At 43.9% G+C, this 24,461-nt stretch overlaps 1 protein-coding gene across 4 annotated transcripts in view; it reads right to left on the bottom strand.

The window, feature by feature from the left end:
• Window positions 1–24,461, bottom strand: part of LOC148648018 (disks large-associated protein 4-like) — a 252,800-nt gene that overhangs the window by 87,750 nt on the left and 140,589 nt on the right. For all 4 annotated transcript variants that reach the window (XM_088608349.1, XM_088608348.1, XM_088608352.1 and 1 more), the window contains exon 3: window positions 14,138–14,194. The gene's annotated coding sequence lies outside the window, so the exon portion shown is untranslated. The remainder of the gene's footprint in view (window positions 1–14,137; window positions 14,195–24,461) is intronic.

The following is a 24,461-nucleotide window of genomic DNA, read 5'->3' as shown; positions in this document are numbered from 1 at the left end:
ACTGACAGCCTTAATTCTGGAGAACCAAGGTGTGCAATGGGCCCTTTGTCTGAACTCAATAACCATTTTACAGGACATCATTCACTCATAACCAAACCAACTTTCACATTTTGACTCCTGGCCTCAGGCAGTCATTTTCAAGTCTAGAATGCACTCAGTGGACCTTTCAAAGAGGCCAGAAAATTTAACAAGGAAATTGCTTCACATAGAATAGATCCGAGAAGTAGACTAAACACTCAGTGGGGCCATAATCTGATGTCAGGGTTCAAGTAAAGTTCACAATCATGGGGCTGGCGGGTACGTTTTGCTGCTTTATTGCTTCAGTTCTTTATTAAATAACCGCCTTCACAGAGCAGGGATGATATTGGGAATTTGGGGCTGAAGGTTTAACACCAGTGTGCTGCAGACGCTTTTTGCTGAAGTGATCAGAATGGAGACAGCAGACATGAGGTGTCAGCTGCAGTACCAGTGTTAAAAATGTCTCAAGGGTGGTTGGAAAAAGGCCTTTTTAATAACGTTTCTGGATGAGAGAGAAAGGCTGGGTCAGCGCTGGTCTAACATCACCAGCAGTGAGAGTGGAGCCAAGTTCCAGCATCATGCTTGTCAGACACCACGCTGGTGCATGGGATAGCCACTGATGCCAACTGAACCTCTGTAACGTTCCTGATCCAGCACCTTTCAAGCATTAGCAAGTTAGGATGGATACATCTCTGATCTTTACAAATGGAGGGGAAGGCTAGGTTTTTTCATCTGACCGGTAATTGTACCAACTTGGTCCTAACTCCACCCACTGTCACTGCTTACGGTATTTCCAGTCTATGGGAACTTTGATCTGACACTGAGGTAAACGATCTACGATGGGAGCAATATATGCTTAATCAGTTACAGGACAGTTACAGTTACAGTTACAGTTACAGTTACAGTTAAAGTGTGCTCTTATCTAGTCCGATGGCAAACGTAATGGCCTGTTCTTCGGTGTACGCACAGCTGAGAAAAGTCCGAGTTTATGTTAAGCCCATCTGAAGATTGCAAGCTGCTGGGCTCCCTTTTGCTGTTCTTCCCAGTGTTCAAATGAAAAAAAAAAGTATTTTTCTGGCATTGCGCCACAATGAGCCTCCATCTTTGTGAGGCCCTGCAATCCCTGCGGTCTGACCTGTGGCAATCCTGCTCCGAACTATAACATTCATGATAACATTCAATTCAGCAATGCAAGGCAACAGGGCTTTTCCTTCATGCTCTAATGGCTGCACTTCACACATGAGGTGAAATCTTAGCAGAGGGTCCTGAGTTTATGTCTAAAGGCCCCTGGTGTCCTATAGCCGGTATTGAATACTGATGGTGGCTTTAAGAATTTGACACAGACGAGGGCTAGATTTACTGCACTTACAGTATGATGAATCTTTCAAAGAATCTTTCAAACCAGACATGAATTAACTTCAATATTTCTGGATTCCAATTTAATTCCAAAACATTTCGATAAATAATTTCTTACAGAAAAATGGGCTGATTGCTCAAGAAAAAAGCCATTTGAATAGTTACCTCCCTTTTCCTGGTGTTCAGAAACCTATCTGTGCTGTTCAGGAGACACGATGCCACGTCTGTCGCTCTTATGAAAAGGGGGACAGACCCATGAAAAGTGTCCAGGGACCTCATCATTCTTTTGTCAGCTGCATCCATCCTGCACTGAGCGATTTCAGGGAGTGACGGCGCTGTGTTCTGTGGAGAGGAGAGTGAGTATGTGTGTCTCACTCTAACCTTGTCCTAATTACTCTCTACAGATTCTGCTACTGAGCTGCTCTGCCCTATATTCGCTGCTATAAATTTACAGCGTTTTTGCTGTTGTGATGGATGGTTGCTCATTTTAGCCAATCTCCAAAGATTTAAAAGAAGGAAAAAAAAAAGCATTCAAAGATAGAGGCGACTGGATGCTGGGGACAGAGACATTGAATAACTTTCCATGTCCTCATTTGAGGTTTGTAGCGTTCCCTTTTCACATTTAAAAGTTATAAAACAGTTTCATAGTTGGTGCAGTACGGGAGGCTGTACAGTAGGATGTATTAATGCTCAGAGCAACAAACAAGACATTTCTGGTCCGATATTTCACAGAAACCGCCCATTTCAGCACTTTTCTTCTCTCCTGGATCAACCAAACCCAATAAAAGAAAATCTGTAAATCCTACTATTGTACAATTGCATTTAGGAACAAGTAAATGTTAATGCCATGCTGAGAAAATTGAAAGGAGCAACTCACTGTTTTGGTTGTTGAGCCGTCTTCTCAAACCAGTAGAAGCTGAAAGATGTTTCTCCTGACTTTTCAGTGTAAACTTAACCTTTACTTGTTCCTTTGCAGCCAACACACACTGACACCACTCCCCTCTTGAGCAAATGTGTCGATTTATTTTGTATTGCTTCAGAGTCTGATTCAACGTGGATGTGTTAGAACGCATTTCATCTGGAAGACATACCCCTTATAGGGTTCTGTCAGACTAACACAGTAAGTTTCCTCTTCTTCAAACCGTTATACTCCCAAGAGTTAAAATTCAGGGTTTCCAAGTAGTTCCGAGGATTTTGAGTTATTGCATCTCTCTGGAAAGAATGGACCTCTTTTCTTGCCTTCTGTATTTCGACCTAAATATACACTCTTTTCCGCGCCCCGCAGTTAAGAGGCTTAGGTTAAATTTCTCACCCTGTGATGTACATCTTCATTTTAAAAATGTTATGGGGATGATTGCTGTTAGTGAACCTCTGAGGTGAGGTCCTCCAATTACTTTTTCACACAGCTAAACATTTTACCACGGAGTGACCCGAATATTGAAGAACGAAAGACAGAACAATTGCCACTGCGATTTTGTTTTTTGAGGACAATGAAACAATTGGTTCCTTTCTTATTTAAGAAATAGAATAAAAAACACGGTGTGGACTGCGTTACTGTTATTCCCACTAAACCTGTTTGCTCCCAGAAAAGGCTGTGGCTTTGTGTTTCAGGGTTAATTACTGTGACTGTTGGGAAATGGACTGTCCTGCAGGAGGCTTAGCCTTCAGTCCTAGATTTCTGTCTTCTGCCCTGTAAAGTTTAATCAGAGCTTATGTGGAAAGCTGATTTCAAACCGAGGTCCTTTAAATGAGCCTCTCTTGGTTTTATTTTGTTTAACAGCGTGCTTCATTTCTCTTCCATCACTCCAATTTATTTTAAAGGCTTTTTGTTCGACCTTGACCTACATAGAAATAGCCTTCCCTAGTACCTATTGCCACCTAACCTCCCCAGATTCGGTCTCTTCTGGCTCTTCTCTGTCACTCTTGCCTGCCCTCCTCCTCCCCCCCCCCCCCATCTCCTTTCTGCCCCCTCAGAACATTATCGAGGGAGAAGAAAGCCAGGACACCACGTGCTGTAAAGTCTCAGCACCTCAGCGATTCTTTCACAATACCATCTTCTCCCCCGTGCTGCGCGGCGCTGCTGGAGTTCAGCTGCGTCTCGCAATTGCAGAGACTGGGAGGCAGGTCGTGTCAAATCCGCCCTGATTGTGAAGCTTGATTAATGTATTCATTTGCTCAAAGAGATCGTCACATCTGAAGGCTGAAGAGGAAAGCCAAGTGACATAAAGAAACGAAAGAAAAAACAACAACTTTCCATTTATCTACACGGACTGGAAAGACTGCCTTTATTTGTTGTCTTTATTGTGGTTAAAAGTGTGTAGATGGCTTCCTATCTGTTTCCTGCACCAATGAGAATTCCTGTGATGCTCTGGCACATTTGTTTGCAAAACGCCAGTCTTTTTAACAGAAGGATGTGTGGACAGTTACAAATTGGAGGAGGATATCGGGCTTGTCATGCTCTTCACCTGGTAATATGCAGCTTAATGGCCCAACAATCCAAGCAGGACTCCTCTTGGATGCTCCTGAATGACTCCCAATGCACAGCTTTACCTTACAAATTGTTCCACACACATCTGACACTGTAGAACACTGACAGTTCCCATTCAGAATCGTTTCTCTCTTTTTTGGAAAGCCTGACCTACATGTCCTTCATCCTCTTCTAGGTCCAGCTGTTCTAGTGGTTTGGAGAAAACCAGGAGTCTCATTAAACACGCGGGTGTGTTTTCATCAGAGGGCTGGCACAGCAAGGACAAGGAAGAAAACCCTTCTCAAAAGCAAATATGTGTGCAAGTGTCGCCAAATGTAAAAGTCAAACTTAAGTCACACTAAACTGACTGAGCTCCCGGTGGAAACAGAGGATGTGCAGACCTTGCGCTATCTTCTGGACCTCCACAGGGAGCCTCAGCATTAGCTGTCATCAAGGATTTGCAGTTATCAGATGTGCCAAGCGGACGTCGAGGATGGTAGTTTTGTGTTTGGCTGCACCAGTTTTTTTGTCTATTTTTTACCTTTCGTTGGGCCTGTGCTACTTCCTGTCTCCCGGTGGCTGTGTGCCTGACCCAAGCAGAGTACCGACTGGATATTTTTAGAGCAAAGAGGCCTGGGCACCTATCCCAGAATGCCGAGAGGACCGCGTGAACAACAGCCATGCTATGTTGAAGAGCGTCTCCCTCTCTGTATCCAGGGCAGAACAGACGAGCGATCTCTGGGCGTGACCCACTTTTGAGCACTAAACTTCACGTTTAATTGCTCAGCAGCTCTTAGACACCTACGCCGCAGGGTCGCTATAACGACGCAGCCCTGACAACACTGCTGTGCCCTGCTATGAATGAGATTTGTTTCCACTGATGTCACTGTCATCGGTGGGTTACATTGACAGAAACATACTGAAAGAAGGTTTACAGTCTTAAGGCCAGGCTAAGGGAAAAGAAAATTTTATTTATTTTTCCACCCTCAGTTTTCTTACTAAACAGGCTTAGCAATGTTCCTTTTTTAATATAGAATATGAAAAAAAACCAAGGGCACATATGAGTATATCCCAAATAGTGTCTGTTTAAGGATTTCGATCAGCTAAAGGTGTGCTGCTTAGCTGCCATCAGACCGAATTTTAGAGGATGTCTGTGAATGGGAGTCCTTTATAAACAATTCCATTTTTAACCCCTTCAAGATCCTCTTTCATTAACATCTCACTGGTAGAAGGATGAGTTTTAAATCTCCCAGCGATTCATGGGAGACAATGACAGTTGAAGGACAGGCCCCTCTGATCTGCAATTCCTGACCCAGTGAGCTTGGGATAAAAAGTTGCAGTACAGAACAAGGGGGCACCAAACTGGGCAGTGCCCTCTTTGCTCTTGTAAAGCCCTACAGCTGATCTCTCACCAGGCAGTAAAACCGGAACCAAGAAAGAATAAACCAGCTTTTACAGTGACCTTCAGCCCTGTTTGTCTTCTTCCTCATCTTCTTCAATGAATTTATTTAGCTTTTGCCTTCATCCGCGGGCAACTTACATGAAGTCAGCCCACTGTTCACACTGACGTATCACAATTACAAATGAAAGCGTTGCCTGATTGCCCTTCACCTGCTTTGAAGGTTAGTGGAGCAGCCTGAGCTGAGGTATCAGGTACATTACACTGTGGAAATGGGTCAGCTCATCTCTCCACAGCACTGGGGACTGTCCCTTCCCCACAAGAGGTTGGTCCGTTGCTGTGGCAACGAGATGGAAGTCTTGACAGGCCTTTCACTACAACAGCTTCCCAAATGAAAGAAGGCTGAAGCCATATTCCCAGGTGGGGATAAAGAAAAAGGCAGCTGCTCATAGCAGCCCTGCCTCTGATCCAAACTCCTATCAAGGCCTGGAAAACACCATCAGGGACAAAACACAGAGACAATGAGTTCAGTTTGCAGCTGCAGCTCCTGTCACTCAATGTCAGTCTTCGGATGACAGATTAAACACGGACGTCTTCTGAAGGGTCACCCATCCGATTCCCATCACAGAAGGTGTTGTATTCCACCCTGAGCAAGCAGTGTCTCAGTGGAACGTTTGACTGGGGAGGTTGGTTTTTATCTGTCGTGGGGTTTGGTATATCCTGGAGAGTGTTTATTTGAATGAAGATGTTACACACCGTTCGGTGAGAGAAAATAAGGAACAGCACAGAGCCCACACAATAATTGCTGAGAGTAATAAACGCTAAACAACTCATCCGAGACAGAAGGTATAACAGAATAATGATTAAGTCTATAATATATTGGGCCCATTGTGCAGACATGCTCTGTATCAGAGCTGGTTGTGTGTACAGCAAAGCTGTTCAATGAGAAATAATTGAAGTCAAAGGGGTTTCAGGAACGTCAGAGTGGAGTGTGGTGAAATAGATGAAGTCTCATACACAGTGACCACTCTGACTGCGTTACAGATAAGGTGGGAATACTCACATTGAGGTGATGTAATTAGTGGATTACCAGAGGGATCTGTACTAGGACCACTGCTCTTCTTAAGTTCCATTAATGGTCTAGATTCTGGAATATTTAATAGACAAGTCATGTTTGCGAATTATAGCAAATATGGAGGATTAGCAAACACTTCAGTAGAAGGGTTTAAATAAAATTCAAGACTGGGCAAACACCTGGCAGTCGACATTTAACATAGACAAGTGAAGGGTTTTGCTTGCAGGTAGTAAAAACATCAACTATAAATAAAACATGAAATGCTGAGTGAGAAATTACTTCTTATGAAATGGACTCACTGTAGGGAAGCTTATTGTAACGGAAGAGTTCTTTCCGGACCCTATGCGGACGACACGATCCAGGGTAAAGTAAAGAAAACACGGGGGAAAAAGTCATGCAGGATACAGGAATGAAAACAGGGGGGAGTGTCCATGGAGTGCTGGTGGTCGGTGAAGGTGTGGCCGAGGCAAACAATCCGGGGATGAGTCAAAAGCAGAATCCAAAGACAGAGCAAAAGTCCAAAGCCAGGCGATCCATCCGGGAATAACGATTAAAAACCAGAGCCGGGTCGGGACCGGCAGGGGAGACGGGAACGGGAACAGAAACTAAAAGCATAATGGAGCCAGGGCTCACATGATGCGGAAACCAAGCAGAGCCCGGATTAACGTCAGCGTCTGGCTTTTAAGGGGGGCTGGAAGGAGGCTGGAACAAGGGGCAGGTGCACAAAATGAGGTCCGAAGTGAAAGAGCTGGAGCGCCGTTAAGGGGGAGGGACTACAATCGGGACACTTATGTTAACACATCACTTACACTTTCTAAACAATACGGGGAATTAAAAAGATGAGCAAAATGCTAGGATATAGTTGAAAGGGTAGATTTAAATAAAGGGATTTTGTCATCGGCGCAACAGGTCATCAGCTGAAGCTCGTCTAAGAAGACACAGCTGCTGGAAGTTACTGCCTTGATAGATGGCAGCTGTGATCCTCTCTGTATGAACGGGGCCTCTATTTTAGTAGGTGTTTGAGGGTGAACCTGCAGACAAGACATGCTGAAACCCGGACTGCTACAGAGTAAGAGTTAGAGGCCAGAGTGCTGGAATACTCAGGAGCCAAAGCGAAGTGACTGTGAAGAACGTTTTCTTTTTCCTTTAATTTTCCTTTGCTTCCAAACAATAAAGATCACCTCAGCGCTGGGAATGGATCCTGGGATCAATGAGCTATTAACAAACATACAGGATAGATGGGCTAAATGGCCTCCTCTCCTTTGTAACTGTTCTTAACTAACAATGACTCGATGTTGCCGCTGCCCGCTTCAGGCAAAGAAATGGACTTTACTTCCCAGACCTCCTCCATCCTTCCCAGCCCTCATCAGCACCCCCCCCACCCCCCCAGGCTCAGTGCATGGCCATGTGCACACACAGATAACTAGCTTGCCTTTGCATTAGGCTGGCTGCACCAAAATTACTGAGCCATTGTGTCTCCTCTCTTTTTCAATAATTCTATAATTTTAGAATTTCTAATATTCTATAATTTCAGCAGTAGTATTATGGATTTAATAATATGCCAAATTACATGATCAATTACCAATTCCCCAGCTTATTTTTTGGTTGGGTGGATGATTTTGCTTTATTGTCATTCCCCACTTAAAAGAATATATTTGAATATACTGTAATATCACGTGTTAATATGTTCATAAGAATATAATAGTATGTTCCCTTATGAACATGTAATAAAGAAACAATTTATCCAGAAGAATCAGCTTGCATTTCCATGAAGTATGTGTTGCACACATGACTACAGCCTGTGATTTTTATTCCTTGGAGTGTGTTCTTGAGAAAATCATTTGCAAGGAACTCTTGTGAAATGTGAGGCCTTAGTGTGGACTCTCTAACCTCTCTCTGCAGATGAAAATACACACAATATGCAACAGCAGTTCTGATACTGAATTTAGAATTCATTAAAAAAAGGTCCCCGGTTTTAAAGTATTACATCACAAAAATCGACACACATTCACATACTGTACAGATAAAATTGTCTCTACTAATGTACAAAAGACTCGTGGCTTCTTGCACAGACCACTACCCAATGGCAAAGAGATCGCAGTGTCACAGGATAACGGGAAACATTTTTCAGTGCTTGATAAAGCCTACCTTTCCACTTTCGTTTCTGTTATGTCTTCACTCTGCTGTGAATGTGTCTTACAGTGGTTAATAATAATAATAATAATAATAATAATAATAATAATAATAATAATAATTCCTTTCACTTATATAGCACCTTTCTGGACAGTCCACTCAAAGCGCTTTACAGGTAATGGGGACTCCCCTCCACCGTCAACAGTGTGCAGACCTCACCTGGATGATGTAAAGGCAGCCATAGTGCGCCAGAATACTCCCCACACATCAACTCTCAGTGGGGAGGAGAGCAGAGTGATAAAGCCAGTTCAGAGATGGGGATGATAAGGAGGCCAAGAGTGGTGAAGGCTAATGGGAAATATGTCCAGGATGCCAGGGTAACACCCTTACTCTTTTCGAAAAACACAATGGGATTTTTAATGACCACAGAGGGTCAGGACCTTGCATTTACTTCTCATATGAAGGAAGGCTCCTTTTTACAGTATAGTGTCCCCCGTCACTATACTGGACCAGTGGGACCCATATAGACTGAAGGGTTAGTACCCACTACTGACCCCTCTTATGCTTCTTCGAGCAGCAACCTTAGCTTTCCCAGGAGGTCTCACATCCAGGTACTGACCAGGCTCACACCTGCTGAGCATCAATGGCCTGCCATCTGCGAGCTGCAGGGTGATACGGCTGCTGCTTTATGTATGCTTTATGTATGTTACTTTGATGCTACATTGATGTTGGATTGAAGCTGGTGAAGGTGTGGATCTACATTCGAATGGCAGAAATGGATCAGCAGGAAGGAAAAGGATCTCGTGCTGGTCTGCACCATGAAGGAATACATGGTATGTGGTCATTCTAAGGGACAGTCCTTGAAGAGTCTGGCAGTCTTGCTTTGAAGCACAAAGACAATGAGACCAAAGAACAATGCTTCTACAGAGGATCCACTAGCGTTGCAGCACACCAAGAGCAGCAGATTTGAAACTGTGCTTAGCTTCCTTTCACACAGGCTCCTAGGAGGGGAAGTGAGATGGAGCTCCTCCAACAGACCTGAAGGGATTCACGACTTTATCTACCCATGACAGAAACACCTCCTGCAGGGCCCTACTCCAGTACAGCTGGAGAGTTAATGTATCCTGCGGGAATCAAGCTAGAAAGTGAAAACCTTCATTTTATTGGAGTGGAGAAGCACATTTGAAAGCATTTGTGTGACCGTCGCGGTTCCACGCGGGCTTGTGCCCTCGCCGCTCCACCCCGCCGGTTTGTCCTGCAACACCTGGGGCGCGATCCCGGGTCTCCAGGCGTAACGCAACAGGGAACCACCCGAGTGAGCTAAAAGAGACCTCCCTCAGCCCAGGCGGCTGAGGTCCCTGCTACTTGCAGGGAGGGTGATGAAGCCACTGTGTCCAAACGAGCTCCGCTACATTTGCAGAGAGTACAGTGCTGGTGGTGGCTGTAGAGGCATTCAGGTAATGGACAGTATCCTGGAGGTACACAAGAGAAACGTGAGGGCCATATCAGGAATGGTCCTGTCCTACACCAAAACCAAATTTACTGTGCAACACAGAAGGACCCTAACTCTGATGGGTTTACTTTGATGAGATTTGGGAATGACAGGGAAATGACGTATGTTGGACGAGAAAGAGCTCAGAAGGGAATAAACCATTTGGATCAAACTCCAGACTGCTCCAGTTTCAAGGCAACAGCAGAACAAGGGTGGGATGATAGGTTTTGGGGCAATTGTAATCAATGACAAGAACATAAAAAAAGGTCACTGATGACAGAAGGCCATTCAGCCTGTTTGGTTAATAAGCATCTAATTAATCAGAGCATCTCATCCACCTGTTTCTTGAAAGAATCTATACTGTTGATTAACTAGGATCTGTCTCAATGAAAAGTTTGTGGCTGTGAGCCAACTAGCCAATATGTGTTTTTTCTGATCTTGAGCAGGTAACAGAAGTGGTGAGAATTTCACATTTTAGTCTGCATTTCCTGCATGGCTTCCTGCAACACTGAAACCTCCCTTTCTGCAAGGGTCAACAGGTCATCAGCTGAAGCTCATCTAAGACGACACAGCTGCTGGAAGTTACTGCCTTGATAGATGGCAGCTGTGATCCTCTCTGTATGAACGGGGGCTCTATTTAGTAGGTGTTTGAGGGTGAATCTGCAGACAAGACACATGCTGGGGCCTCTGAGGGAGACCCACAAGCAGCCTTAACAGCAGCTGAAACCCGGACTGCTACAGAGTAAGAGTTAGGGACCAGAGTGCTGGAATACTCAGGAGCCAAAGCGAAGTGACTGTGAAGAACGTTTTGACAAGCAAATCAAAGCAAATGCGAGTTCCTTTCAGCTACTATCTCCCACCCTTTCTCAGCATTGGAGTTTTAAAGAGGTTGTCATTGCATTGGGTGAAATCAGTCATCAGCTTTAACTGCTGTGAGGACCCCTCATAACTTACAAACTTTTTGGTTTGCAAGATTAGCCTGACGGATTCCCCTCCACTGCCTTTTAGGAGAGATTCTATAAGATCGCCCCCTGGGTAATGGGCTGTCTGACAGCAGCTGGCACACACAGAGGCTGAGTGAGGAGTGCGGCAGACCAGATGGTGGGGAATGCAATCATTGAAGCACCTAACTGCAGGAATAGAAGACAGGAAATGACAGAGGGGAGGGGTGGCAGAGTTCTGTCGGTGGCTTCCAGAGAGGTGTGGTGTCTCAGCAGCTGAATACAATAAATGGCACTTCAGCCAATGTGTGTGACACAACACAGAGCAGGGTGGCAGTGGTCTGCCACTTCATATGCTATGTAGTGCCAGGCAGACCAGCAGAAGGAGGAAGCCTCTCCATCTGACATTTAGTTGAAGATCATAGCAACAGACACAGTCACTACCATCCAGGCCCCACACAGCTACCAATCCTTCCCAAAAATAAAGGCAGAACTGACAATGACTCGTTTTGTCATTTTTGTTCTGTTACTGTGAGTCCAATAAATGACATTTCAACAGAAATAAATTGGGTAAAATCCTATCTATGGTCTTTTATTTTGGAATCTGTTATTGAGCACTTTGGGAGGCAGATATTCAGCCTTAGACAGGATGTGTCTATCGAGTAATAAGACAATAGACAGTCTAAATTTAAAATTTAAGGAGTCCTGCAACTATTGGGGTGATGTTTTGGAATAGCTAGAACATTATGCAGAGGAATCATACTGGTATAGCTGCAGATACCACCTAGAGAGCACCTCAATCGAGAAAGCATTGCCATCAGATGGCTTCGAGGCTGTCAACGCAATTGCAAAGCAAAGCAAAATTGCTTTGAGTCAGCTGTGAGGCTGACTTCCCATAATGCTTTCTGGATTTTGAATCTAAAAAGTTAACTTTTTTTGACCCAGTGTTCTTCATTGTTAATATAACAGCATACGGGGATGAAGGTGATTATGTTGCTTCAGCATACGAAATTATTAAGGCTTGGGTCTCTTTTAACATTGTTTTCATGTTTTACAATGGAGTGTTTGAAGTTATGGGTTACCTTGTACATCTGTCACATAATAATTTAAATGACAGACCATGCAAATGGAATTTTAATAAGAACAGACTCTTTGATGGGCTGCTCATCTGCAGTAGTTTAATAGAACTGATTTATACTGCACACCCTGGATTTTAGAAGAACAGTTTCTCACCCTGGGATTCTAGAAGAAGTGTTTCGTACTGCACACCCTGGAGTTCTAGAACTGTCTCACACACTGGGATTCTAGAAGAACTGTTTCTCACCCTGGAGTTCTAGAAGAACATTTGCACACACTGGGATTATAGGAGAACTGTTTCACACTGCACACCCTGGAGATCTAGTACACTGCAAATCCATGAAGAGTTCATCACCCATTCCTTTATCTTAAGCTCTGAGTCCTAGAGGCTTTTGTTAATAATGCTTTGAGAAAATTAGTTCCAAAACAATTTGATCCCCCACAGACTTGGCAAACTTCATATACTTAGAATAAGGTTACTATTTCTTAATTAAAGACTTCAAGATCTCAGTAATTAATAATTTACACTGAGGTTTGGCTATGGCTAAAGAAACACAAAGTTTTGGCTGTGGAGCCTTCTCCAGGTGTGTTTTGCTTTTCTTCGGGTAGACACCCAAAGAAGGCTCCACAGCTGGAACGTGTTTCTTTTTCTTCTCTTTTCAGCGTGGAATAAACCTTTACTTGCTCCTTTGCAGCCTATGCCTGCTGACGCAGCTACCTACAGTACTTGAACTATGTCAGCTCTCTCAGCCATGAGGGATTTTAGCCTTTTGATCCAAGGAAATGTGCAAGTAATAGTGTGAACAAGAAAGACAGAATTGTACCCGTCCATCAGAGCCAGACCTGGAAGAGCAGAAGGGACTACCCCTCACACACTGTCACAATTATGAGACACCAGTCCGCCTGGCAGGAATGTCTGTGGACGGTCTAAAACGACACCTGAAGAAAACTCACACGAACACGTGAAACTACCCCAAGCCAGGAATGAACCCAGGTCTGAGCTGTGAGGCTGCACTGCTAATTCCCTCACCTACAGAATTCCTTCAGAACGCTCTTCTTAATTTCGGTCTCTCTAATAACTTCTGCACAAGTGCCTCCGCCGGCAATCCTGATTTCCTGGGCTTCTATTACAGCCCAAATGTAATAGTGAACTCAGTTTTCCATGTAAAAAACTGATACATTTGTTCTGGCTAAAACAGTGTCTTCATTACCAAGCAATTTACATTTTTCTCTTGTCATGAAGAGTTGAATACATTTCTGGAAGTAAAAGCAACTCCTTGAAATCAACTAAAGTGCACAAAAAGCTAAAGTGTGACAGAAGCATAAAGTAAAAGTTCTTCCCATTCTAAAGGCTCCATTAACCTCTGTTTGTCAATGAGAAGTTTATTTCAGGCACACGGGCCAGTTGACAGAGCAATGAGACTCAGTTCTTGGTGCAGTCACACACCCACACAGTTTGATTAGGCTGAAAACTTTGGAACCTCCATTTCCATACTGACACTTCAGCTGTTCCAAATTCCTCTCCCTTTGACGTTCAGTCCCTCAACACCAGCCCCACTGCTACCCCCAGCACCACCTTGCACACACAGAGACTTGAATTAGCTTGTTGCCTTTTTAATGACTTCCTAATCCATTTTTAATGTTGTTTTCCCAATATGCTTTGCAGGAGAGGAGATGGATTAATAACTAATTCCAAAAACGGAGGAGCCTAAGAAATAGTTCTCTCCACCTATTTTTCCATTTGTCCCTTGATCAAGGGGGCAGGACTGGGAAAAGAAGACTGTCACGAAGACTGTGAAGAGCAGTGTTCACAAAGTATGGCTGACGGCCTTCAGTTCAAACCACGCTTTATCATAATAAGGGCAACAGGCACTAGAGCTCCAATCTCTGCTAATACATCACTGCCCACAGTAAAACAGTCCAGTCTCTGATTCCTGGCACTGGCACCTGGAGGAATGTCCTTCCCAGGTGTGTGTCCAGGGACCTGCAGCTTAATAATGATTTTCTGGCGCCCTTTTTCTTGCTGTTTGCACGGGCCTAATGAGCTCTCAACTCCTCCATTATCCTGTCTTCCCTCAAGGTGAGGCCAATGCGCCACAGTCATTATCCCCCGACACATGTTACCAAAATATTAAAAATCGATTTGAAAAAGTATGTGGTAAAAAACGGAAGGACTCACATTGCTAGCACATTGTTGGGAGGCCAGGGTGAGGATGAGTCTTCTTAGCTTCTTTCCCTGTCAAAACACCAACAGACATAAAGTGTGTTTAACCGGCAGAGTTTCTTTTGCACCCAATTAAGAAGCTCTTCTTCCACTGCTGGACTCCAGTACTATCATGCTGGGTCCTGCTTGACCTGCCTTTTCAAAAATGTAAGCAAATTTAAAGCACAAGTGTTAGCCAACAACTAAAACAGCAAACAAGCCATTGGCACTGAATGATAGAAACATTAAAAGAAAACCTTCCAGGAAATATCTCTGGTGGTGAATTAAGGTCTCATTGTGAACTTCATAGGAAACTCATTTTTATTCCCATTATTGAGATTATACATTATGCATACAACTTCCTCATATTACCAGTAATAATCAAAACAATCCTAGATACCTGTTTTCCACCATGAATTGGTTGCTAAAACCTTCACACTCCATGCCTCATCTCATTATTTGCCTCATTAATGGCATCTCATTAATGCAAAACATTCCTAGAATTTCTAACCACTAAGATTGATAACATCTGACACAAAACTCCTGCCCCACCACTTGCCTCTACAGTACTGATGCTTTGTGTGTCCGACTTGCTGGTTCTCCTCTTTCTCATATCCCCACAGCTCACTCCTGCCTGCTTCACTAAACCGTTCTCTCATGTGAAGCCCATTTCCGCATTGCAAATCCCCCTTCCCTTCATTTTATTTCACTCCTGTCTGTCTGCCCTTTGCCTCTTGGTGTTTAATATAATTAATGTCTCCCTGAGAAGTGGGATGGTGCAGACTGCCTGCGCAAACTCCTGCTGTCACGCCAGTGCATACAAATCCTCATAGAACTTTGGATAATCTGAATAACGTTTGGCTCATATCTAACTTGCCTTTTCTTGCAAAGATCTTAGAAAGTGCTGTTGTAGTGCAAGTGTATTAGAGTGTACTGAAATTCCTTGTTGCAGTTGCTAATGAGATCCTCTGTGTCGGGAGCAATTAATTCATTTATGTTTCAACATACATTCGAGTACGTCAGGGGATCCACACTCTGGTCCTCTAGGGTCACTGCCCTGCACGTTTTATAGGTCTAAATACCCAGCTTCTGAAGAACAAGCACAGGCTTTAACTTAAAACAAATATACTGTATGAGATCAATGTGTTTGAGAAAACAAGCAGTTGTTCTGTGGTCTTTCTGTTCAGTGTCTGTATTCCACAATTATGGGAGCAAACATTTGTCTTCTTCAGCTCCTGTTAGCATATTAACTGTGTGGGCTGCGCAGTGGCCTTACTGGGACTGCATTGTTGTACCAGTGTGACAGGGATCGTGTGCAAGACAATTTCCAGTTTATACAGATGTAGGGATTTCATAGAACTTTTTATTGTTTCACGGTAACATTCTCCAGGACAGGACTGGAGTTGTGCTCTGGTGGTATAAATCATGATATTCGGTTAGAGGGCTTGGTTGACATCATGTCCCTTAAATGTTTTAAATCTGTATCTAAATGGATCTGAAAAGGGTTGAGGTGGTTAGGAACAAATCCCTGGTTTCCTTTAAGATACGGCTAGCTTTGGAGAAATGAGCAACTAACTAATAGATTGATGGGCCTAGTAAATGCATTCTTGTTTGTAATTTTAATGTTCTTATTTAGCTGAGCACAAACATTTAATTTCTCCTTGTGGTTCTAGTTCTGAGGTTGGGCTGGTTACCTCTGGTGTTCCACAGGGCACAATACTGGGCATTTCGCTGTTTGTATTTGGTTCCCCTTGGTGAAATGCTAAAATTACAGGATCTAACACAGAGGTCTTATATAAAAGTTTGGATAACTCACAATCGTAATTGTAATAAGGCTGAGGTCTTGCTATTTGGTTCCTCCTGTCAGTTCTGCAAAACCAGTGCTTTAACCTTGTCAACTGACACAATGTGTCTGAGTTCCGATCCAAAATGGAGAATATGGGAGTGACCTTCAACTCTGGATTGAATTTTGAACCCTGTGCTCAGAATATTATGAAGACATAATTTTTCCATCTGAGAAATATGGCCAGACGGCCTCCCTTGCTGTCTGTGTCTGTCGCCGAAGAACTGATTAATGCATTTGTTTTTCCAATGATCGCTCATTAAACCACCCTCCTTGTAGGAGTCTCTAAAATTACATTTGACAAATTACCATATGTTCAGACTTTGGCAGCCAGAATCTTGACTGGATCTTGAGCAAGAGATTATATTACTCCTGCACTGGAGTCCCTGCACTGGCTTTCTGTCAGGTTTCAAATCCATTTAAATATGCTTGTCACGATTATAGTCCCCCCTCCTTAAGGGTGCTCCAGCCCTTTCACTTTAGACTTAATTCTGTGCACCTGTTCCCTTTTCCCAGCCCACCTTAAAAGCCAGGCGCTGACGCTCATCCTGGCTCTGCATCTGGTTTCACCGTGCGAGTCCGGGACCTGGAAGCGCCTGGTCCCGTTAAGGTTTTAACCTCTGTTTCCGTTCCTTGTCCGCCGGTTCCGACCCGGTTCATGGTTTTAATTCCTAGTTTGGATGGATCACCTGGCTATGGACTTATTTTTGTGTTTTTGGATTCCCTCTATGGATTACTTCTGGATTGTTTGCCTCGGCCACACCTTCCCCGTGCACCAGCGCACTTTGGACACGCCCTCCTGTTTTCAGCCCCGTATCCCTGCATGACCTTTTCCTAGTGTTTCCCACTTCTTCGGATTGTGTCGTCCACATAGGGTCCGGAAAGAACTGTTCGTTACAATGCTTCTGCTTAGTGGGTTGTTAGCATGGCTCCCTTGCACACCATCAGCACACCAAAACATATTACAGCCTCAGCCACATCAGGCACTTTTAAGTGTAGTCTAAAAACTTACTTTTTCAGAAAGGTTTTCAATGATTGTTTTATCTTCTGTATATGCTTCAATCTTTTTGGCTTTAATTTTGAGCTTATTTTTGGCTTACTTTAATTATCTAATTTTAATGTACTTAAGTATTCATGATTGGTTTTAAAGGCAATATATATAAATAAAAAGGATTGTAATTATTATTGTTCCTAATTGGAGGTTTGTATGAGTGGGAAAAAAGGTGACTTATTATTCTTTTTCTTCTGCTGTTGCTATTACTGCTCTCACTCCCAGAAAGAAAGCCTCTGATATCCTTACAAAGTCTCTTGAACCACAGAGACTTTTAATCAAATAAATCCTATTGGAATCAAGTGTTATATTAATAACAACAAGACTGCCTAGTTTCGATACAGTGATACAGGTATAGAAGGGGCAGCGCACTGTTCGTAAGGTGAGAGAACACTTAAGAGAATCCGTTAGAGAAAAACGACGCTCATGTTCACCGGCTGAGCCCAATCTGCCCACACACTACTTTTTCCCACAGATCTCAGGCTGAGAAACACGGTCGCGCTGTGCTCGTTAAATTGCCAATTCGGCACCGAACGCAAGACGCGAAGAGAGTCGGCGGCCGTAGCGGCAGTGCTGGAGGAGGAGGAGGAGGAGGAGATGTGTCGAGGTTCTCCGGCTCCGAGAGCAGTTCCCAGGAGGGCTTTGTGTTTACTGCCGCTTCCCGGAGACACTCCAAAGCTCCCGCTCAGAAGTGGAGCAAAAATAATAAACTCCCGCCGCCTCCGGCAGGATTTCACTTGTTCAAATATGCAAACTAAATGCAAACTAATGAGAGGGGCTCACTGTAAACTGTTCAAGGTTAGGAGAGCTCTAATTAGAGTGTTTTTTTTTTTAATTGTCACGGCGAATAAACTGAGCAGACCCCGGAGATGAAGAAGTAAAATAAGCAGAACATGTTTCGGCGGAAACAAAGCGAGTAGTCTTATACTAAAGGTGAAAGTTATCCATCCGTCCATTTTTTAACCCCTTTTTTCCAATTCAGGGTTGTGGGGGAGCTGGAACTGATTCTGGGAAGCACTGGGCGCACAGAAGGGTACACTCTGAATGGGCCGCTGATCCACAGAGACACAAACACACCGATTTGAGCCGATTATGCCTTATTTTGGGAAACCCATGCAAACACAGGGAGAACATACCAACTCCACACAGATAGCCCTGCTGGAATGGAACCCGGGGCCCTGCTGGAATGGAACCCCCCCCCAGCATTTTAGAAACAGGAATGTATTCACAGAAAGGGCAAAGAAAAACTGAACCATTAAATTATAGAATAATTAGAGGATCAGCTGTATGGCAATAACACTCTATAAGATATTCAATATATATCCAGATATCATGTTAAGATCTTGTGAAACCAACTTATTACAGTTCGGCACCGATGGATATAGATTTTCAGAAGGCTTTTGATAATGTTCCTTGTTAACAAATCTAAAATCGTGGTCAGTAGCCATCCAATGTAATGAATGTGTTTGAATTGACAGCTGGCTAAGGGATAGAAAACAGTTCAAATAATAGGTGAGTTCTCTGACTGGGGCAATGTAGTTTATATCAATCTACTTATCGATTCTAAGCAATTACTTAGTAAACAAATAAAAGTTCTCTGGATTATCAAACTAAGTGCCAAAGGATATTCCGAATGGCTTAAATAAAATTCAGGAGACGTCATACACCTGACATTTAGCATCAAATGCAGAGTGATACATCCAGGTAATAAAAATATAAAAGCTGGAAATACTGCCCTTGGAGAAGCAAGTTATGAAAAAGGCATACTGTAGGTGTTTGTGTTGACATTTACATCTTACAACTTCTAGACAATACGAGGAAGAAATATCCAAATAAACAAACAGAATGTTTGGATGTATATTTAATAGTGTTATTGTCAAATCAACTGGTGTTGTATTAAAATTGGTCACTGCCCTTGATAGACCTCAACTGAAATATTGAAATAAAGTTTGAAATTGTGGAAACAACATACTAAAATTGACCTCGCTGATCTGGATTCAGCCCAGAAAGGAACAACCAGAGACATTTCCGGACTTACTGGAATATGCTTTAATGATAGGCTAAGTGTCAGAGTTTCCACGAAAACCACATACTCGCCGTCACATTCCAACAAGCTGTCTTCACTGCAATTAACCTATTATTGTCACGCCCTCTGCAGCCAGAGGGCACTCTCACTCTGTCCTGTTCCTCGTTTCCTCTGCTCTGCTGTCCTTCTGGTGTCTCTCTCCCCGGGACTATACATTTCTGGGTCACTCATTCCCCTTGGCTCACCATTGACGTTCGGATGTCCTGAGACCTGCCTAGCAACAGGTTGCCCCACGTCCGCTGCCTGAGGGCATAGGTTTCTATACGACTCCTGAGCTGCTGAGCCCGAGCTAACCCCCGTCCAGCCACTACGCATAGGGTCTTTTTCCGCTCTCCTGCCATTCCACAGTTCGTCCCTTCCGGCATCCGTGACAATTATCCCCCCACTTTTCCTCTTTTGTTCTACTTATACCTTTCTACCTCCCTTCTCCATGCTCACTACTGAGTTCTACTCACCTGAGCTATACCTTTCGCCGCCTGATAGTCTTGCTACCTTTTGGATGATGGATTCTGCCTCCCCACTGACTATCGACCTGCCTAACGAATTGGACTTGGAAATGTCAGAATCCAGTAGGGCTGATTCAGACCCTTCGTGGGCTGGAGTGAAAAGTTGAGAGAGAGAGTACGAGCTCCGTTACTGATGTCCCAATCGTAAGGCAGTACTGTGGTCAAGAAGGCAGGCAGAGATCCGTAATCCAGAGAGCAGAGTCCGAAAACCAAATCTGATCCATGAGGCAGGTGCGTAGTTGCTGGGGAGGCTAAATCAGTAAACCAAGAGTCGGGAGAGATTTCCAAATCCAAATCGTGGAGCAGGTCAGTAGTCGGTGGTGAGGCAGAATCTGTCATCCAAAACGTTGCTAGACAAACAGGTGAATGGAGTAGCTCTGGTGAGTGAAACTCAATAGTGAGCATGGAAAGGTGTGACAGAAAGGTTTAAGTTAGGAGAAAGGGGAAAAGAGGCTGGATAATTGATTCATTGTGGTGAACAGGGCACGTGGGAATGAGGCGGCGAGTGCGTGCATGCGTGGTGACTCCGATAGGAAATCTCTCCCGACTCTTGTTTAACGGATTTAGTCTTCCCACCAACTATGGACCTGCCTCACGGATCGGATTTGGTTTTCGGACCCTCTTCGGTTTCTCTGCCCTCCTTCCTGACCACGGTACTGCCTGACGATTGGGACTTCGGTAACGGAACTCGCACTCTCTCACTCGACTTTTCACTCCAGCCCCGCACAGGGTCTGAATCAGCCCAACTGGTATGTGACACTAAAAGAACTAAACGTTTTCAGCCGTGATCAGAGAACAGTACAAAGGGACCTCAAATATTTAAAATCCCAAAATGGCCTTGATAAGGGCTTTGAGCGGTGGGCGTCTTCACAATACAAAAACGTAACATGAGGCATTTAAAACTTGTAGAGGAAAGATGTCTTTAGACACGAAGTTGTGGGAGTCTGGAATGACATATCCAACAAATGTCTGGATAAGATCCGCGGATCAATGAAGTACTTGCCAAAAAGCAAACCAGATGGACTGAATGACCTCCTGCTTCCTGGAAGTTTCCTGATTGTCCTGTCAGCATACAATATATGTAAATGAGAAGTGAAACAATCATTTTATTTGGGGGGCTTTATGGCACGTGTCTCAACCATCCATTCATTTGCCATCTTTTGGAGAGCTTTCATACATAAGATAAGATCACTTTATTGGCCATATATAATTTCTTGTATGAGGAATTTGCCTTTTCACATATCTCAACTTGCTCTCCATTTGACACGGAGACACAGAGAGAAGCTTGGGGTCAGAGCACGGGGTCAGCCATTTATACGGCACCCCTGGAGCAGTTGGGGTTAAGGGCCTTACTCAGGGGCCCAACAGAGTAGGATTTCTCAGCCGGCCCCAGGATACAAACCGGCAACCTTCCAGCCACAGGTGCAGATCCTTGGCCACAGAGCCACCACACCGCCCCCTTTCACACATGGTACTGAGATAATGTACACCTTTCCTCTTTACAAAGAATACAGATGAATGAAGTTTGATAGAATCACAAAGCGGTGATGATAAATTAAACTATCATGCAAAGATCAGCCTCTGAGTCAAGGAGATGAGTGAAATAAAAGTGTTAATTCAAATGTAAACCCAGCTTCTTCTGTTTTACACTTCACTGCCATTTGAGCAAATGAACAAGAACGTTGCCTCTTTCTGCAGTGCATGTGGATCAGCAGAGAGCCAAGGTGCAGCCCTCTGAAATGGATTAAAAGTAGTTTTGTTCTTTCTCCCCCTGGGGAAAGGTTTAAATGGACAGAAAAATGAGGACTAGGAGACATGTTCTCTTCAGTCTGCTGATACTCCTATTATCTGGGACTTAAGTCTCTGTCGTGGCACCTGCAAACAAAGCTTGTAACCCAGAGGCCTTTCAAGCTACACAGATAAATTTCATTATGTCCCTTGACCGGTTCTTAATCAACATTATAGCAGACGTGCAAAATCCACGTGGCTGGCAGTAAAAGGTGGTGAGGGAAGTATTGATTTTAAAATGTATCACAAAAGAATACACAGGCATGGGCTTTCTTGTTCCTCATCAATCACTATTGCACAGTCCCAGAATATATGTGCTCCTTACACAGGCAGAATTATGCTCATGTATAGCTTATTTTTATCAAGGGAGAAATCTACCACATGCCTCAGGCTGTGGAAGGACAATGTTCTCTATTAAACAGAGTTATATGCAGGTAGCAGAAATATTAACTGTTGACACAAAACAGGACACACTGAGTTTGGAGAGGCTGCTTATGAAAAAAAAGAGGTTAGTTGTGTTGACACATCATTGACAATGTAGGAAAGCAATAAAACAAGCAAAGAAAATGCTTGGATATCTAATTCAAAGTGCAGAGTTTAAACCCAGAGATATTATATTAAAACTAAGAACAATCCTTAACCCAAAGGTATGTGAGAGTCAGGAACAAGACTCTCAGACAGGCGGTTGAAGTTGATACCATGACGTCTCTCAGAAAACAGCTGGATGAGATTCCTGGATCGATAACTAAAATCTAAGCAGGTCTAATGGGCTGAATGGCCCTTGTTGGAAAGCTGGCTTTTTTTGTTTTACTGTACAGCCTCAGAGCAGGTCAACCCTGAAGAACCCCTGTCCACCTTGTCACGCTCTTAAATCCCTCCTCTTAAGGACGCTCCAGCCCTTCCTAGTTTTATTCTTGTTTCCCTGCACCTACCTCCGGTTCCTGGCCCCGTCCTACAAAAGCCAGGCGTTCCTGCCAATCTGGGCTCAGCTTTGGAAGATAGACACCCGGAAGCCCGCCTGCACAGGCTTCATCACAGCATCCTGACCTTCTGAGTCCGGGATTAGGGAGCGTCTGGTCCCGTAACCCCCCTTTCATTCCCCCGTCCTTTCGCTAGATCCTGCTCCAGCTTTTAACTCTGTTTGTCTGTCAGGATGGGTTACCCGCTCTTGGACTTTCGTACTCTCACGGATTTTCCTCGGACTCCTTTGGATTGTTTGCCTATGCCACACCTCCCCCAAACACCAGCGCACCATGGACACGCCCCCTGTTTTCTTTCCAGCCCCTTTGCATGCCTTTTTCCCCGTGTTTTCCTCACTCTCCCCAGATTGTATTGTCTGCATAAGGTCCTGAAAGAACGCTTCGTGACACACCTGACTTGTTCCAACGCAAGGTCTAGCTCACCTGGTTTCTAATAATATATGAAATTCAGAATGTCAGCCAGTTATTCTTTGAAGGATCCCAGTGGGCTCCAAGGACACGATAGGACAGTTTGTCCCAGGCAGCTCTTTGTTTGAAGTGGTTTCTCCATTTTTTAATTTGTGTGGCAATTTGCACTTGTGACCCAGCAGTTTTGCCTCAGTGTCCATGTGAAAAGCTGACAGTGTCAGCTTTTATAGTGTGCTCGTGCTCTCGACCCTCCAACCTGCTGGTTCGTCCCGCAACACCTGGGCGCGAACCTGGGTCTGTGGCGTAACGCAATGAGCTGAAAGAGACCTCCCTCAGCCCAGGCAGCTGAGGTCCCTGCTATGTGCGGGGAAGGCGATGATGTCACCGTGCCCAAACTAGCTTCGCTACAATAGGATGGTGATCATCTGTATTCAGGGAAAGTGGCTCGGGAGGGGTTAGAAAAAGCAGGACAGGAAAATGCTTACTCTACCAACAGAGAGCAATCTCCTCCTGAGACCTGCAGGAATCCCTCTTGCTGGTTGCTCTTGAAGCCTAAATGAGTGGAACTAGAGAAGCGCAGCCCGCAGGACTATTCCTAATGACTTCCACCCATGTTAAATCCCTGCCACCTTCATGCCAGACAGCTCTGAGATGGCAATGGTTTGATCAGTCCGTGTCTGTGATAGTTAATGAAGCAAGTCAATGGGACTTACATCTGCATAGAGCATTTTCTGACCACAGGGCCCCATAGTACTCCAAAACAATTACTGAAATTTAATAGATTAATACTCTTTGCAGCTTCGTGGACTTCCAGCGTGTAAATAAATCCCAGTGATTTAATCTTCCGTCAAGTAGCATTTGGTGGCTTGTCTTCCTTTCCTTCGGCCCACATTGGTCTCGTTTTGAAAAGGCAGTAGGAGTCTCTGCTACTTGCCTACAACTACACCATACGCAAGGTCAAAGGGCAATTCAGATAACACTGTGATGAGAAGAGGCTGATTTTTCACTCTAATTTCCTAACTGCCTTTCCAGAATTGTAACTAATGAAGGCTGTGGATGATGCAGTTATTAACTTTGAGCGATCTCTTTAATAGCCAGTTGTGATGCTGCACCACACTGCTGCGTGTTGTTAATGGCAAAAAATTGACTATTTTATTTTTTTGTTTTCATTCATACATTCCGTAGCATAAGGCGTCTTGTCACACTGTTGATGTAAATAACAAATGTGGCACAACAATTGTACTCCATTCCAAATTCCTGTGAACGCTTTTCCCTAGAGGTTAACTTTAAAATGTGGAAATACCAATTATTTCTTAAACTTATTTCTCTGAATGCACACCTGTTACCTGTTTGTATCACTAATCTGTTGTTACATAATAACCGCACAGTACCGTACAGCAGAGACTTCTAATTCTGATCCTGGGGACACCCTATATCTGCTGGTATTTTTTCCATCTGAGCTTTTCCGTTACATAATTGGATCCTTAAATAATCTAATAATAGGATCTGAACTCTTTGTTTTCAGATCTTAATCATATTGGAGGCAGTCTTCTAATCTTTGTGTTTCGTAAGTGACTTCAGATCCCCCAGTTGAAAAGGTTCCAATCAAACCTCTTTTTATTTGAGTCAAGGATTCAA

Source organism: Lepisosteus platostomus, chromosome 15 (assembly GCF_059453375.1).
Source record: "Lepisosteus platostomus isolate fLepPlt1 chromosome 15, fLepPlt1.hap1, whole genome shotgun sequence".
Classification (NCBI taxonomy): Eukaryota; Metazoa; Chordata; class Actinopteri; order Semionotiformes; family Lepisosteidae; genus Lepisosteus; species Lepisosteus platostomus.
This window is presented reverse-complemented; position numbering and strand designations above follow the sequence as displayed.